Source organism: Anabrus simplex, chromosome 2 (assembly GCF_040414725.1).
Source record: "Anabrus simplex isolate iqAnaSimp1 chromosome 2, ASM4041472v1, whole genome shotgun sequence".
In the NCBI taxonomy this organism is placed as follows: domain Eukaryota; kingdom Metazoa; phylum Arthropoda; class Insecta; order Orthoptera; family Tettigoniidae; genus Anabrus; species Anabrus simplex.
The window spans coordinates 1124479732-1124498409 of NC_090266.1; the positions used below are offsets into that span (position 1 = coordinate 1124479732).

The 18678-nt window shown below is 37.8% G+C and overlaps 1 protein-coding gene across 1 annotated transcript in view; it reads left to right on the forward strand.

Moving 5' to 3' along the window:
* Nucleotides 1-14593, forward strand: part of Mob3 (MOB kinase activator 3) — a 121140-nt gene extending 106547 nt beyond the window's left edge. The window contains exon 6 of the mRNA XM_067139729.2: nucleotides 13300-14593. The gene's annotated coding sequence lies outside the window, so the exon portion shown is untranslated. The remainder of the gene's footprint in view (nucleotides 1-13299) is intronic.
* Nucleotides 14594-18678: the final 4085 nt, after the last annotated feature.

The following is an 18678-nucleotide window of genomic DNA, read 5'->3' on the forward strand; positions in this document are numbered from 1 at the left end:
TTGAAGCATAAGGCTACTCACCACTACACATGGGAGGCTAGGGGTACCAGGTCCGTAATAGACTATATCTTAACTGACTTAGAATTCAGGAAGTCTGTTAGGAATGTACGGGTTTTTCGGGAATTTTTCAATGATACAAACCACTATCTGATCTGTAATGAACAAAGTATCTCTAGGCCTAGGACAGTGAAAGTGAAATCTCTGCAAACGAATAAGGGTAGAAAATCTCTAGGGCAAGGAAATTAGAAGTACATGGATATGAATAGTGAGAAGTTTCAAATAGTGGACAGTAAGCAGGTTCAGGATATAGAAAGAGGATGAGTGACATACAGGGATGCTGTAGTAGAAACAGCAAGGGAATGCCTAGGAACAACTGTGTGTAAAGATGGGGAAAAAGTGAACATCTTGGTGAAATGAAGAAGTGAGAGCAGCTTGCAAACGTAAAAAGAAGGCTTATCAGAAATGGCTCCGAACAAGGGCCGATGCAGACAGGGAATTGTACGTTGATGAAAGAAACAGAGCGAAACAAATAGTTCTTGAATCCAAGAAGTCTTGGGAAGATTTTGGTAATAACCAGGAAAGGCTAGGTCAAGCAGCAGGGAAACCAGGTAATTGAAAGAATCTTAGGAAGGGAGGGAAAAATGAAATGAAAAGTGTTTTGGGTGATTCAGGTGAACTCATAATAGATCCCAGAGAATCACTGGACAGGTGGAGGGAATATTTTGATAATCTTCTCAACGTAAAAAGAAATCTTTCTGGTGGTGTCATGAACAACCAAGTTCTTGGAGAGGAGGAAAATTATGTTAGTGATATTATGCTTGAGGAAGTGGAAAGGATGGTAAATAAACTCCATTGTCATAAAGCAGCAGGAATAGATGAAATTAGACCTGAAATGGTGAAGTATAGTGGGAAGGTAAGGATGAAATGGCTTCATAGAGTGGTGAGGTTAGTATGCACGGTTGGTAAGGTACCTTCAGTTTGGACAAAAGCAGTAATTGCACCTATCTATAAGCAAGGGAACAGGAAGGATTGCAACAACTATCAAGGTATCTCATTGATTAGTATACCAGGCAAAGTATTCACTGGCCTCTTGGAAGGGAGGGTGCGATCAGTCGTTGAGAGGAAGTTGGATGAAAACCAGTGTGGTTTCAGACCACAGAGGGGCTGTCAGGTTCAGATTTTCAGCATGCGCCAGGTAATTGAAAAATGTTACAAGAGGAATAGACTGTTGTATTTATGTTTCGTAGATCTAGAGAAAGCATATATGACAGGGTACTGAGGGAAAAGATGTTTGCCATACTGGAGGACTATGGAATTAAGGGTAGATTATTAAAATCAATCAAAAGGCATTTACTGTATGTTGACAATTGGGCTGCAGTGGGAATTGGTGGTAGATGAGTTCTTGGTTCATAATACTTACAGGGGTTAGTCAAGGCTGCAATCTTTCACCTTTACTGTTCGTAGTTTACATGGATTATCTGCTGAAAGGCATAAAGTGGCAGGGAGGTATTCAGTTAGGTGGAAATGTAGTAAGCAGTCTTGCCTATGCTGATGATTTGGTCTTAATGGCAGATTGTGCCAAAGCCTGCAGTCTAATATCTTGGAACTTGAAAATAGGTGCAATGAGTATGGTATGAAAATTAGCCTTTCGAAGACGAAATTGATGTCAGTAGGTAAGAAATTCAACAGAATTGAATGTCAGATTGGTGATACAAATCTGGAACAGGTAGATAATTTTAAGTATTTAGGTTTTGTGTTCTCCCAGGATGGTAACATAGTAAGTGAGATTGAATCAAGTTGTAGTAAAGCTAATGCAGTGAGCTCGCAGTTACGATCAACTGTATTCTGTAAGAAGGAGTCAGCTCCTGGACAAAACTATATTTACATCGGTCTGTTTTCAGACCAACTGCTTTATGGGAGTGAAAGCTGGGTGGACTCAGGATATCTTATTCATAAGTTTTATGTAACAGACATGAAAGTAGCAAGAATGATTGCTGGTACAAAAGGTGGGAACAATGGCAGGAGGATACTCAGAATGAGGAGATAAAGGCTAAGTTAGGAATGAACTCGATGGATGAAGCTGTACGTATAAACCGGCTTCGGTGGTGGGGTCATGTGAGGCAAATGTAGGAGGATAGATTACCTAGGAGAATAATGGACCCTGTTATGGAAGGTAAGAGAAGTAGAGGGAGACTAAGACGACGACAGTTTGACTCAGTTTCTAACGATTTAAAGATCAGAGGTATAGAACTAAAGGATGCCACAGCATTAGTTGCAAATAGAGGATTGTGACAACGTTTAGTAAATTCACAGAGGCTTGCAGACTGAACACTGAAAGGCATAATGGTCTATAATGATTATGTATGTAGCTATGTGTGTGTGTGTGTGTATATATATATATATATATGAAGCGTGTTTTTTAAGTGAGGTCCGTTTTGTTGTAGACACTAGTAGTTCGCGTGCATATTGCAACGAGCGCGTGCGTCGTGTACCGTCATGCCTTGGGAACAACTGTGCTCAGTTTCAGCTCTGTAGCTAACCTGTACGGTTCTGTTCTGTGTTTTCAAAATGTTTAAGACTATCAACTCGCCCGCCGCGTGCGAGGTTCGGTCAGTGATACGGTTTTTGTCAGCAAGGAACCTGTCTGCTGCAGAAATTCATCGACAGATTTGCGAAGTGTCCGGTGATACTGTTATGTGTGAAAGCAAAGTGCGTAAGTGGGTACGTCAATTCAAAGATGGCCTTGACAACGTCCATGATGAGGACCGCTCTGGTCGCACTTCTTTGATTACAGACGATTTGGTGGCTTCAGTTGAAGAGAAGATTCGTGAGAACAGGCGCTTCACAATAACAGGTCTCTCAAACGAATTTCCTGACGTGTCGAGATCAGTGCTTTACAACATTGTTTCTGAGCATCTAAAGTTTAAGAAACTGTGCTCCCGTTGGGTCCCGAAACTCCTAACAGGGGACCATAAAAACCAAAGAGTTGAGTGTGCGATGATGTTCTTGACTCGTTATGATGAAGAAGGTGACGGCTTCTTGAGTCAGATCGTAACTGGAGACGAAACATGGGTTTCGCATATCACGCCCGAATCGAAGCAACAGAACATGGAATGGAGACACACACACTCGCCTGTAAAGGTGAAGGCCAAACAGACTCTGTCCCAGCGTAAAATCATGGTGTCGGTGTTTCGGGATAGGCATGGTGTTTTGTTGGTCGACTTCATGCAACAAGGAACCGCTCTCAATGCAGAAGCATACTGCCAAACCCTGAGAAAGCTATGCAGAGCGATTCAACACAAAAGACGCGGCGTGCTGACAAAGGGAATTGTCCTTCTCAATGACAATCCAAGACCTCACACTGCAGTTCAGACCCGCGATTTATTGGACAGTTTTGGCTGGGAAGTTTTAGACCACCCACCCTACATTTCTGACTTGCACCGAGCGATTACCATCTGTTCCTCCACCTCAAACATCACCTCAGTGGCAACCATTACAGTGATGACGACGATCTGAAAATGGCAGTGAACTCTTGGTTATCGGAGCAGGTGGCAAGTTTCTATGAAGAGGGTATTTTAAAATTGGTAACGAGGTGTGATAAGTGTTTGAACAAACTTGGCAACTATGTTGAAAAATAGAGTGAAGTATGTACTTTCTGAAAATAAATTTACTTTTTTGAAATAACCTTTCGTTGTGTACGTATTTTCAAACGGACCTTACTTAAAAAACACGCCTCGTGTGTATGTATGTATGTTCAGTTCTTTCCTTACTTCCTGAGTGAATGTTTCCCATCTTTTTTCCTTTCCTCAGCTGCTACTGTTTTGCAAACTTTTTGCTCCCATGTATCTTGCTGTACTCTCTTCAGTCTTTTGAGTTTTCCATTCCTTCCATGTTTTCTTCTTTTCCTTTACTTTATCTTTCACCTTATCATTCCATCATGTTGTGTCTCTCTCATCTTTCTTGATGTTCTGCCACGTGTTTTCTCTGCACACGATACAAATGCACTCTTAAAATTATTCAATTCCTCTTCAATATGACTAATATCCTATTTTGGTATCAGTTTTTGTAATTCTTTCCTTAACTGTTGCTGAACCCCCTTTTCCTTTAATCTCCAGACCCTGATCTTTCCTTTTCTTATAGTTTTGTATCTGTGCCTACTTTCAGCTTTGCTATCACTGCTCAGTGGTCGTCCACAAAGGCTTCCTCAAGCATAGCTGTAACATCCATAGGATCTTTCCGATGTCCTTTTTCCACTACTATGTAATCAAACAACAGTTTCGTTCTTCTGTCTCCGCATTCATACCTTGTAATCTTCTGACTATTTTTCTTCCTGAACCATGTGTTTTCTATTATTAGTTGTTTCCTCTGGCAGAAGTCCATTAACCTATCCTCTTCTTGATTCTTGTTGCCATATCCATATGGCCCCAGAATCTCTTCTCTTTGTAGTTTCTCTCTTCCCACTTGTGCATTTAGATCTCTCATTATAATTACTTCCTTATCTCTATATTTCTTGCTTTATTCAAGGAATTTTTCTGTATTCTCTTCTCTATTTCCACTTGGAACAGGTCTCAAACTGTATCCTTGCTATTATCATTCTGTCATTTATCTTCATCTCCTCCACATATTCCATGATATCCTTTCTAATGATCATTTTTGCTCTGTTTACTGCGTCCTGTCCTCCACTGTGAAACAGCCCTTACCCTTCCTGCAGTTCTCGTTCCCCTCTTCCTCTCCATTTTGTTTTACTAAGCCCAAGGATGGCTATGTCCTTCTCTTTCATGAAATCTTTATCATCTCTTTGGTCTTGTCTGTCAGGGTTAGGATGTTGACTGTCCCAATCTGGATATATTGAGGTAGTACTCTTCCACTTCTCACACTTCTCTCAGTACCTAAAGAATTGCGCGTCGCTTCCAGGGACGCCCTAGCATTTTCTGAGGCCTCACCATATTTGCACTCATTTTAGGCTTTTATTACAATGGGCTCGCCACTCCCAAATGAATTTTAGACCTGCTGCCAGCAGGTGATGAGGCCACTCCTAACGTGGAGTACAGACGTCTTCTGCAGCCGCCCCTAACATAGGGACAGATGCTGCTTGATGGATTCCAGTGTATTTCCTGCACTTAGGGGACCATCACCCCACCTATGAGAACTCGTCCACCCAAAGCCGTTGGTCCTCTTAGGGGTAGAGTTACTTCTTGCCGCCCAAAACTCGGTACAGAGTCGCTGGTTTTTTGTCTACTCTATTACTGTAGTGAACTGGACCACCCAGACAATTGTTGATGTAGATTTAGATTCACATAGGGAGCTTGACATATTTTTTTTTTTTTTTTTTTTACAATTTGCTTTACGTTCCACTGACACAGATCTTATACAGGGTCTTTATTTATGCTTGGAAGGTACTTTATCGCTCGAACTTGGCCGCGGATGCTGGCGCGCGTGGTTTCCGGCACTTCTGCAGTTGTTGAGCGCTGAGCTCCGAGATAGTAGGGTGTTCAATGAAGCTACTGCATACTGTATGTCGTATTGTATAGTGTTTTATTGTGATTGTGTACAGTGCTGTAATGTATGTGAAATATTCGTTACGTGAATGTGTATATCTGCACAATACTTACATTAAGTGCAGAAAAATCGTGCGCTAGGAAAAGACAAAAGTTTCGAGCGAAATTTCCAGGGAGACCCATTCCTATCAATCGGACAATAAAACAACTGGCCACGAGATTCAAACCTACAGGTTCAGTAAACAATAAAAGTAGACGTAAAGGTCGTTATCTCCTTACTGAAGCGTGTTTGGTACGAGGATCATAAGTAAAAATCTGTGGCCCCCTCGTAGCCCAGATTTAACGGCATGTGATTTTTATTTGTGGGGAATGTTAAAAAATGTAGTTTATGGGAACAACCCTCACACACTAGATGAACTTAAAGACAATATAAGAGTCTCATTTGCATCCATCAGTGCTGAAGAACTTGGTAGAGTAACCAAAAACTTCATTAGGAGGTGCCGATTATTTTGGCAGCGCATGGGGAACATTTTCAGTATAAACTATAAAAATGGTGATTAAAATGCATGATAAATGCATGATAATGATTTTTGAGCATAAACTGTAAACATGGTGAGTCAAATGCATGATAATGATTTTGAGCACCGTATTCTGCCGTACATATGCACGTGCGGTAGCCGGCAACTGAACCGTCACTGGTGGCCAGGGTCGAGCGAGAAAGTCCCTTCTAAGCATAAATAAAGACCCTGTGGATAGGAAAGGGAAGGAATTGCACATTAATTTACTTGACATGAAGTAAGTGTGTAATTAAATACATATACCTACCTAAAATACTAAGTAGATATCTCCTGTCAAAGTGTGTATACATTGTATTGGCACCATCTGTATAGATGTTTTCCAGAATATTAGGTAATGGGCTCTTTTGTTCATGACGCAGAATCTTCATATCTTGGCCTGTTGTCGGGTAATTATAGTTGAGTCTTTATGGTGGCCACTTATGGCTGAGAAACAATTATATTTTGTGGCATTATGATATTCTGTGTACCATGTTATGAAATGTTGACCTGTTTGTCTGATGTAAGAGAATTCGCATGCCTGGCACTCTAGTTTGTATATTCCTGAGGAAGTGTATTTGTTGATATTATTATTATTATTATTATTATTATTATTATTATTATTATTATTATTATTATTGATATGGGAGGTGAAAATTAATTTAGAATTGGTGTTACAAGTTCTAAATGCTATTTTTGTACTACGTTTCTTAAAATCATTACTGATCTGATATATGTTACGGGTGTTGAACGTAAAGTGGAAAACTTTTCTTCAGGAGGTGTATTTTTGTGTTTATTGATGATTTATAAATAAAATGTTTTACAAAATCCATTATTTAGTAATGTTCTTATTTCTTTTTTAAAATTCCTCTAGGTTAATGTTATTGTTAAGGCTCTCTCTATCATGCATGCTATTGTATGTTGCCATTTTGTGTGTGCCTGAATGTAAGAAAGTTTGCTTAATGGAATTAAAGTTGTGGGTTGGTTTTCTATGTATGTTAAAAGATAATTTATTATTGTGATTGCATGTCATGGTTATGTTGAGATAATTAACTGAGTTCTTGCTTTCATTTTCTATGGTAAATTTTATATGCGAATCAATATTAAGTTGTTCAAGTATACTGTCTCCATTAGTAATACGTGTACAGTGAAACTTCGTTAGTGCATTCCTCAGTAACACGCTTTCCCGCATAGCACGTTGTAAATTTGAAGTCCCGATTCTCATCATATTAAATCTACATAAAAATACCTCACTTATCGCGTCAAAAAGTTTTGCTATTACCTCTTAGTACAATCACATTTTTCCTAGCCCTGAAAATTTTATTTGTCATCCCTTGTGAAACAAACATGATTTCCAACTCGCGTAAGATCTGTCGCCACAGTTGCGTGATTATGGCAAAAGGCCTTAAATTTCTGAACTTCATAGGATTAGTTGCACGTTCGGGGAGCAAGCTGTTAGCCTTAGGAATTTTCAATATTGCTTGCCGGTTAGCAGCAAGATTGCTAAATAACGCAGCGAGTCTAATTGTGCTTGTATTTCGCATTCCATTCAGAAGTTAGAAATTTATTTTGTGTTCAGTACAGTGAAGTGTAGTGAATGTTTGTCACGTGATACGGTAGCCAATATCAGGATTAGGAACATATAAACATACATATCTCATAATGAATTTTTGCTATTACCGCTTACTACGAGTACGATCACATTTTTCCTAGCCCTGAAAATGTTATTTGTCATCCCTTGTGAAAGTAATGTGATTTACAACTCGGGTAAGAGCCGTCACCACAGTTGCGTGATTATAGAAAAAGTGACCTATTTGTGCTTGTATTCCATTCGAAGTTAGAAATTTATTTTGTGTTGAGTGTTACAGTGAAGTTTTTCATGTGATACTGCAGCCTATATCTGGCTTAGGAACATAACAATATGAAATTGACTAGCTTGGTGCATATTCATCTTGTGATAGCCTAGGTATGGATACGGAAGAAGTGAAATTCCTTTCTAATAAAGACAAGTTTAAAATATTTCAGAAAGTGGACTGGCATCTGCATTTTTAAGCGCACACAGGTCGCGAATGTATAACTCGCACCTTCGAGTTTCTACTCAATTGATTAAACATGGTTGAAGTTTTCAAAATGGCGGCCGAAGTCATTCAGGTGTTTGCTCTATTAACCAGCGTTTCATCTTAGGTCTGACACTAGACTCATCAGAGTGGGATGTGTCAGACCCTACCCACTGATGCTGGGGTGTATGCAGTCTGTCGCAGTCGCACATAGCCGAATAAAACCTCCAATTAATTGTCTAAGAGTGTGACCAGAAAATAATGTTTTATAACCCACTGCTCCGAAATAAAAGGTATCTACTAACATTTGTTTTAGAAAGAGTGTGATCTGCAATAATACTTGGATATTTTTATTGGTCTCCGTGCATATGTTTTAAAATTTGTTGTTTGGTGTTTTTCACACTGTTCAGTGCACTTGTTATTTTATGAACCCCAGAATGAAATGTTTTCATATTTGTTCTCTTGTGTTTTTCACAGCTTTTAATACTTTTCTCTCATCTTGAGAAATGGTAGTATAGTTTTCACTGTACCCGCGGATTTCTGACGTAAAATGCCTTCATGATATAGATGTTGAATCCCATAGGGAATCTGAAATGAATGAATGAGCTAGCTGGAAAATTTATAATGTCCAATAACGGACCATTTATATTGGTATTAAATGCCTTCATGTCGAAAAAAATCTTATCTAGTGTTTCCATATCCCTGTTGGATAGTTTTTATTAATATATCCAGTAGTATGTTTTCTTGCTTAACACGTTCATTTTTGTTGTCCCCTGCAGAAACATCTTAACGAGGTTTTACTGTATCTGTAATAGCAAAGATATCATTGACATAGCATGTCCAATGTTTTATGGAAGTTATGTCAGTCGAGTGAAGAGTATAATGTTTTGGTATGTTTAAGTCCTTCATTTTATTGCATAATTCCAGGGAGTTCTTCACGGAAGTGTTTGCTTGAAACTGGTAGTGCGGTTTTAAGAATTTCTGGATAATTTTTTATAAGTTGGACCTGCATTAATGGTAGGTCTTATGGGAGTATCGACTTTGTGGATTTTTGACATTGCTTTCGCTGTCAGTAATTTAGGATTCATAGTTGTTCGTATTTTTTTTCAAAGTCATTAAGTAAAAAGGAACTTCTTGATTCTTGAATTTAGATCTTTTTGTATTCTATTCGTTGGGTCTTTCTTGCCTGTGAAAGTTATTCTCTGTAAAATATGTCTGTGCGTTATTTATATGCGTCTCCTCTCTCCATAATCACAATTGTATTAACTTCATCTGCCTTAGTTGTTATTAAATCATTGGTTTTGATTTCGTTTTTAAGGTTTTAAATTTTATTGTTAGTGAGTTCATCTTTGTTAGGTTTTATGGCTTGACTTAAATTAAACAAGTTTATTTTTTATTTCGTACTTAACTACTACTTGTTTTTCTGGGGGTAATATGTTAATGGCCAGTTCCGGTTCTGCTACGATGGTGATTAAATTACCGTACTTTGAAGGGTTATTGCAGTTATGTTTGGGCCCGTTGCTTAATATTACAAAATCTTACTTCCTTAAAATTAACTTTACAAAGATTCTTAACTGGCGGGTGGAAATTTGTTTTGAGTTTTGTTATAGTAGGAAGGTTTACTGCATTCTGGTTTATTGAATTTGTGAGGTTGTTCCATTTTCTCTCTAGTGTATTTTATTTCGTAGACAGAATATTATTTAATTTGTCAGTGACATGTACTTGGAACAATGTCCATTCGAGAGGAGCAAGGTGAAAGGGAACTTCTTAATGGGTCTTGTAAAATACGTTGATCAAGATGAACTTCTTTTTCTGAAGGAATTTGATTTCTTCTCTTATCCAGATTTTATCACTTTTTAGTTAAGTATTACGTGTTTGTGCCATATTTCTGTGGGTTTATTTAGTGAACATGAAGAATTTTGGTGTTATTGATGAGGTACTGTTTCAAAAAACCTATATCTTCAAGTTTTGCCACCTTAATTTTTAAGTTATAATAAAGGTTGGCTTTCTTATTTGTCTGGATGGCATTTCCATTACATGATATAAACTTCATCCCATATTGACAGTTAACTTCTACAATAATGAAAACATTTATTATATCCTGCTATTCAATACAGCTTTTGTATGCTGAGGTGAATTTTTATTCTACCCAAACAAGTTTCAACTCCATGAATATTGAATTTTCACAAACCGCATTTTAACCAAAACCGTCTTTCATCCTATTAGGTCGTGTTATGTACATTTAGTATGTGTTGAAGAGATGTTAAGTACAGGTTGTGGGAGGTTGTGGGTTTGGATCCCACATGGTGTCCGGTTGGCCATTTTTGTTCTGTACTTAACATCTCTTCTTCACGTACTAAATGTACTTAACACGACCTAATAGGTTGAAAGACGGTTTTTATTCAAATGCGGTCATGGAAATTCAGTATTCATTGACTTGGCCTTCAACGGGCGACTTAAACGCACTCTTGCAGTGTGATGGCAGTAGTGTCAGACCTGTAGCTTAGATCCTTTCCAACAGAACAAAGATGGCCTAGACCGCCATAGCTCAATTGGTAGAGCAACCAACGCGAAATCGGGAGGTTGGGGGTTAAGTTCCCACTGGTGTCCAGTTGGCCGTTTTTGTTCTGTATTTTACATCTGTTCAACACGTACTAAATGTACGTAACATGACCTAATAGGTTGAAAGACGGTTTCGAAGTTTGAACTCCATTTGAGTCATCTTCAGTGGGTTAATAATAATAATAATAATAATAATAATAATAATGTTTTTTACATCCCATAACTACTCTTTGGAGACACTGAGGTGCAGGAATTTTGTCCTGCAAGAGTTCTTTTATGTGCCAGTAAATTTGCCGACTGGAGGCTGACGTATTTGAGCACCTTCAAATACCACCGGACTGAGCCAGGATTGAACCTGCCAAGTTGGGGTTAGAAGGCCAGGGCCTCAACCATCTGAGCCACTCATCCCGGCCCTCAGTGGGTTATTTTAGATTAAAATATTACTATATTTACAGAGTACATTGCTAAAAATTCTTTGTTCTTAAAATTATCTAAATAATTCCATCTTTGTGTATGCTTAATATGGCGTACTAGTAAATCTGTAAGAATAAAACAGTGTTGTGATTATAGCCTCTTGTTTATATGTTATAATGTCCATCTTCAGTTCCTTCTGTGGTCAAGGTTATGACCTGTTATATGTGTTGATCCATTGGATATAATTAATTTGTTGCAAAGGTAGGTCTTAGTTGTTATGTTGTAATGTTAATTCTGATAAGTGCAACTGTCATATAGATTCCGCGTGATCTGTAATGGAGTCGAAACATGTTTGGGTAAAATAAATATTCATCTTGTAACTGTTCGTTCTCCTAACTTCTCACTTGAGGAGATGAAAGTTATTACCTGGGGACACATGAATATAAATATAACTATATGTGGCTTGCCCGCGAATTGCCACGCAAATAGAATCAATTAACATTCCATGGTTTCCCATTTCTCTGTGTAATGTTTGGGTGCCAGCGTTACAGTTTTAAACAAAACTGTAAAGCAAAATTTATATTTACTAGCATAGAGACTTATACTTAAATCACAGGGGTAAGATTTTAAATAATTAACCATTAAGTATCGCTTAAGAAAGAAAATTAACACAATATAAAATACAAATGAATTTATTATACAAAAAAATGAGATGAATCGGAAAAGTTTCTTTAAACGTGGAGGGATTTAAGAATTTACGTTACTGAAATTAACTGTTGCTTGCTTTATCTAATTGAAGCTCACCAATTGCAACTTCCGTTCAGGTCATCTATTTTCCGTGGTTACTCGTACCCCTCTTCTCATTGTAGAATTGGCTCTATGGACATCCTTCCTTCCTTCCTTCCGTCTGTGATGTGATTTGGGCTATCTGGACTAGCACTCCCTAATTGCCTAGTCTTTAAATTAGACATTAGCCCTATACTTGTGAAAATTGATCAGCGTCGATCGTAGGAGGAGAAAATTCAGAGAGATGAATTTTTCCATGTTAGCAGAAATCTCAATCCAACTTAGCTAATCTACTGATACTATACAGACTTGTACCAAATGCCATGGACTTGAACCAAACGTAGTTCTTCGTCCAGAATAATTACTGAATATCTCACAAGCCGTTAGCTTGTTTTGTCTCATGCAGATCCGACAGCATCACAGCAGCTAAGTACTGTGTCGAAGCGACAACACGCTGCACGAAAATAACTGTCTCGAAGCGAGCACTCACTGTCTCAAAAATCAATAAAGTAGTTGACGTTCTGGTAGTGATGTGTGTGATCTTATACCCGGGCTCTCCCCACTCTTGATAACAGCTCAATACCAAAAATATATACAACGAAGTGTCTGATTTGTAGATCGCATTATCATCTCCCTCTCTTCATTCTTGACAAGTCCAGTAGGCATGGCGATGATGTAGTCTGCTGGTTAGCCTTGCACGCGGGTAGTTGTGTAGTGCCTCTTGCTCATGAGTTTAACCCAGTGACTCATCCAACTTCCCCGCTTCAAGAATAACTTTTCCGTGTACACAAATATGAGATGAAATGACAACAACTCTGTCTCAACATTGACCATATTTACACTACATACTGAATTCCTATCCTACATAATATAATAAGTTAAATAATAAATGATGTTCTAATATATACAATATGATTCCAGATTATTTACAAATGGTTGAAGTTGAATTAATATATCTTTATGAATAATTGCCGATGGCGGATAATTTTGATAACGGGTGATATCACGTGAAAGTATGGTTGGAGAAGCCTGGACGGTTACAATCTCAGCAGATGAAAACTGTATTGAATAGGAGGATATAATAAAGGTTTATATTATTGTAAAAGTACTTCTTGAGATAATGGAATGTCTTCAAATATGTTTAAGTATTTCTAACAGTGACAATATTTCTGATTTCAAGACATTTTATTTATTTGACCTATATATACAAAATGCATTCCACAAAATCATCACAATGCCATGTAATTGGAGTCACTGGATTCCTAACAATTCAAAAGGAATTGTGTAATTATTATTTATGTAATATTGAGTTTCTGATTACATATTCCTGTTAATTAGAAGAAAGTTTTTATTGAGTTTTTATTATAAAATCTGTTAATTATTTTGTTTTGTGTTTACTGTCTTGATACATTACCTATTCTGTTCCAGATCTATATTCGTCACGAGAGTTGCTTACTAGTAGGAGACCCCTGGCAGGCTTGATCAAGTGTGCCATATCCTTCCTAAGTGGAACTGTACTGCATTTAGTGACTTAACTACTTTAGTATTGATTACACTGGTCTTTGGAGATGTTGAACATTACTAACTTAATACAGTGGAACCTCGATATCTCGAATCACCTCGGGAACTAAATTTTATCTGTTAGTCTCTTCTGTTTGTTACTGTTAACCTTTCCTCTCTTCATGCTGAAACTTCTTGTCAGTACCATCCAGCTGAGATTTGTAAATGGAGTTTGTCATCTGTGACTTCGGGGGTTGCTTTCGTACATGACCGGTAATTCACACCCGAGAAACAATGCTTCGCCGATTTTCCAATGATTGAAAGTTTCAGTTTTTCGGTTCCCGTCATATTAGCTTCCGGCATCACTGTAAACCTTTCTTTATTTCTTAACTGTTCCTTACAAACCACAAATTCCGTATTGCGCAGTTAATGTTGCACAAAATTTGAGTTACAGAGTTTTTTTTTGTTTCATGGGAGGGAATGTTTGCTTCGGGAAATCGAGAAATTCGTGTAACCAAATTTTGAGTAATAGAGAAATAAATACACATGAAGAATAGGAGAAACGGCCGGGAAATTTGAAGTTACTTCGAGATACTGAAAATTAGAGTAATGGAGGTTCGAGATATTGAGGTTCAACTGTACATTTATTTATGAGTGAATCTAGTGTCTTACTCTCTAACTGCAGTAATAATCCAAAGAATTAGTAATTACTAGTTTTATGAATATTATAAAATGAAGCAACTTCAAAGTTCATAATTTCAGGCACATTTCACTTCGAACTTTTGCTGTAAAAATTTGATGGTTGAGATTTCTCTGCATTCTTGCTGTGTTAATTTGTAATCACCACCAGTAAGAGTGTACTGTACGTAATTCATTTAAGTATGCATATTCTTATGGCTGAGTAGGATGGTAATAAATAACCGTGAATGTGGGAAAACATAAAGCATTCAAGTGTAACGAGGTGTCTCATTCGAAGTATCATTGCCTCTAGTTGTATTAGAGGATCATTTCATAATCAGGCAACTGTGATATATCTTCCGATACAGCAGCAGTAATGTGTTACGTAAATGTTGTTAAAAATAAGGAAGTGTTTAGTTATCGTAGAAGAATAGAGTATTCAAAATAAGCCAAAATCGATATAAACGCGTAGGATAGAAATATACTTCAAAAATTAAGACACGAGTCTGACCAGTGTGGTTGGCGCAAGCAAACATGAGCGAAGTACAGCAGCAAGGTAATGTAAACAGTGAAACTGATGCACACCTTCACATAATGCGTGTCCAGCATTTAAACAAAATTCCTCATCAAATAGTATTCAGAATCCAATTGCAGCGAATGAGCAGAGTCTGGCGCGAAGCGTTATGCTGAGACCTTTCCAGAAGTCATACGTGGTAGGTACAGGTTGACAAGAAATTAAGGATAGGTAACGCGGCAGTCAGGATGGTACAACCAGTTAGATTTGCACAATACATATGTATTATAAAACCAACAAAATGTGATTACATGGACAATGTTTTGATTATTACAGGATAGAGGACGATATTCAATTGAAACCAAACGAAGTAGAAATTGTAACACCATTGAAACGGGGCAATTTTGTAAATAGTATAAATTCAAACAAGATGGGAAGAAAAATATTAATTCTAGGTTTATACACCAAAATAATGAATAGGATTGGATACAGCAATGATTGACTAGATGCAATATGACTAGTATCCTATCAAAAAATATATTAACTATATCCAGAAAGAATTCTAAAGTCACGAAGGCCACTGTACAATGTGAAAACCACCAGGGTCAGCTAAAAAGGAGAATAAAGGAACAATAAGGGAGAAAATGAAATCCAAGGGCTGGCGAAGGGAAAGGAAAACGTTCAGCCTGCAATAAGTTTTGAGAAAGTAGTGGGGTCACGCACACAACCAGGGGTAAACACAGTTCCAAAATACAGAAAATCACAGGTATGATTGTCACTTCTAGCGTCTGTCCACGAAGTTAGTTTCTTTTTGAAGAATAATGTTTTGGAAATATTCATGAGAAGTTCAAAATGAACATACTAGTTGATAAATTTTTAGTAGCCACACCAAATGCAGCACTGCATATTCAGCCAGAAGGGCATATTAGAAGAGAATAATAGTTTCCTGAATTAGAAATTGAAAACACAATAAGATTAATTTTTGCTCACCCAGCCAGCCGTCGAAGGTTCATATGTTAAGTTGTACATAAGATAAGATATCGCATACGGACCAGCCGTAATGCGAGTATGAATGCCTCCCTCCACACAGTTCGTCACTGAATGTCTGACTGCCAGTTCGAGGCCAGGGCGAGCATTTATAGCATAAGAGCAGAGTCCAGAAAGTACGAGAACCAGACATGACGTACACAAGCAGCGGCAGAGGGGAGGGGACGGAGGGCGAGCGGTAGTCGAGTGCATAGCGGGCTGGATGAGCGGACGAAGCACACACTGTAGTGAGAGCAGGCCGGAGAAGTTGAGCAGAAGGTAAGGTAGAAATCTTGACGTAGGGGAACACGTTACAAATGCAAATCCAATATATGCACTTCAAGGCCACTGGAATATGCTTCTCAGTGCTAGCACCAAATTGGGTCCAGGTACAGGAGGTAACGTTGAGGGCCAATCGTATCGTAAGTAAATGGAAATCATTCTGTTATGCACTCAAATTTTGCGCATGTGCAAGTCTTGTTGTAACATTTGGAACACTGTCAGCACAGAAATACCCATATGTATGGATAATTACTTCAAAGTCCAGTGCCTGTCTTCTGTTAAGCACATATCGATAATGTTCGCTCACACCTCTGCATTAAGTGATGGAAGATGTCCATTTTATGACACTTCATCAGTTGCTGTTCACCTTTGTGATGGGCAGATCACTATCTCTGAACATTTCTCTTAGCTCCGCCTGGAACTTGCCTTAGGTTTCTGCCGCAGAGAATTGCAACTTCCAATTTCACTTACAACCATCTTGGAACTTTAGAATGAAAAAATCAGCATCTGTTTTCAAAAAATTAGTGTTTATTTAATAAAAATAAAAATAGCACTTTTAGCATAGCGTTCTTTTCTTTCTATTCTCTTCAAAAATTTAATGATTTAAGGACATGACACAATACTGCCAAAATCTGCAAAAAAATTCACTGTTCAAATGAAAGCATTGTAAGAAGTTTTGCATCACTTTCCTTCAAGTTGCACCAACACAGATAGGTCTTATTGCGACGATGAGATAGGAAAGGGCTAGGAGTGGGAAGGAAGCGACTGTGGCCTTAATTAGGTACAGAAAACCATCTTCAGGGTTGGCGACAGTGGGGTTCGAACCCCGCACCCAACTATTGTGCATTTCCTATATGTTGCACCTTCTGTCTGTAACCACTGTGCTACAATGGTATAAAACACACTCATTGTCAACATTGTTTATTGCGGGTCCATAATAAATCAAAATTTAGCAAATGCAGAGAGCTAACTTCACCCTGGTTAGTGAAAGCATGAGGTCACATTTCCCACCTTCCTTCAGTTCATTTTGAGTTGAATCTCTGAGGGAATTTTAATGGAGTCAGATTTCCTTTTGTGAAAGAATTGATGCAACAAACCATTTCTCAAGCTAAGCTGCTTTCCAGTTATTCAAGAAGATATTTCTAGGATACAGAGCTTGAGAAATTCCAACAAAATTATTGTGGTTGGGGGCTTTGATTTTTAAAATCTCTAGGTTGCTCTTTGAAGAATGAGTTGTTTTGACAAAAAAATGTCTTTGCATGCAGCTTGCTCTGAAGGAGTGGTCTTTTGTTAGTTGCTGCAGAATAATTCCATTTACAAATTGCAAAGAAAGTTAACTCAAGGTAATGAATTTCGGGGTACAGCAAATGAGAGTTTGGATACTGAGACCCCTTATGTCCAGCTAGAAGCTCAACCATCTCAAATGCATGATCCTTGACAAGGAGCAAGGACCATGTACCATTCTCGATCAGTCAGATCTTTCAGTTACTTAATCCCACAGTTCTTAAAATCTTTCATATCAGATGACTTGAAAAACATGACTATGTTGTGAAACTACTCATTTAAATAGAAGACAAGTCATGAAACAAGCTGTTCAACAGAGTAAAGGCAGATGAAGTAGAAAGCTTTGCTTCCTTTGAATCCCCATTTTGGGACTTTGAGAAGTGTAAATACTTGTATTTATGTTTTCTTGTATTAAAAAATGCAGACTTCACCATTGTTACCACACAATTCAAATACATCACTCTGAACCAAGAATTACCAGCTAAACTAATGTGTTTAGCACTGCACATGCATAAGATGGTCCACTGTAACCACCCATTATGCTTCATAAGAGAGGATCATGTAAGAAATACTGTCACTGACAAACGTTTTCATTTTATTATATGGTACATCGTAGGTTTGTAGAAAATTCAGAACAGGACAGGAGCAGTTTGTAGCATTTCTTGCATCGAGATAATTCTCTGCAGCAACAGCTAGCTTCCTCTCAGATGCAGCTGGAACTTGGGAAATAAGACAAAATCACAACGCCGCATTTTCTCTGTTGTTTTGTCACACAGGATGTTTATTTTCTCCCCAGCTTCTAGAAAAAGCAAATAATTTTTAAAAATAACTTCATAACCTTATCGTTACAACAAAATAATGTAGAATTGGTTTGATTACAGTTTACTTACGTGGTAAATATTTTGCACTCTGAGTTTTCACACATGGCATCTTCATTTGAAAACTCTGTAATCCATGGTTTTCTAGCTTTTCCAATAGGATGTTTGCTTTCGCAAACACTTCAACTGTTTGAGCAGTGGTCTTTGGAATTTTTTCGGTGTTTGTACCTGTCCAGTCGTTCCATAATAGAAATCTGCTTTGTTGAGATTCAGATGGACCAGCACTAGCGGTAGAATTTTTACTTTGTTTTGTCACGTGTTTCTCACACGTACAATACTGTCCTCCTTCTCCCAAGTAGCTCTATAATCGCGATGATTAATGCAGATTTCTCTTCACCTTGCACATAATGAAGTTCGAACAGAAATGAAGGGAAATGCGCATTTTGTGTGTCTAGTGTCAGTCTCATCTTTCAGTAATAATCAATAAAACATTTATGAAAACAGAAATGAAAGGGAAAAAAAAAAAATCGCACATCTCACATCTTGTAGATATCGTTTCTTGGTACTAATCGATAAAAGAGTAATATGATTACTGTATAAATTGACTATTAATTGTTTAATTCAGTTGATACCAATTGATAATAAGGCTGAGAATAAAGGCTTCAACATTTTTCTATTGAAAAGCACGATTTTTGCAAATAAAAT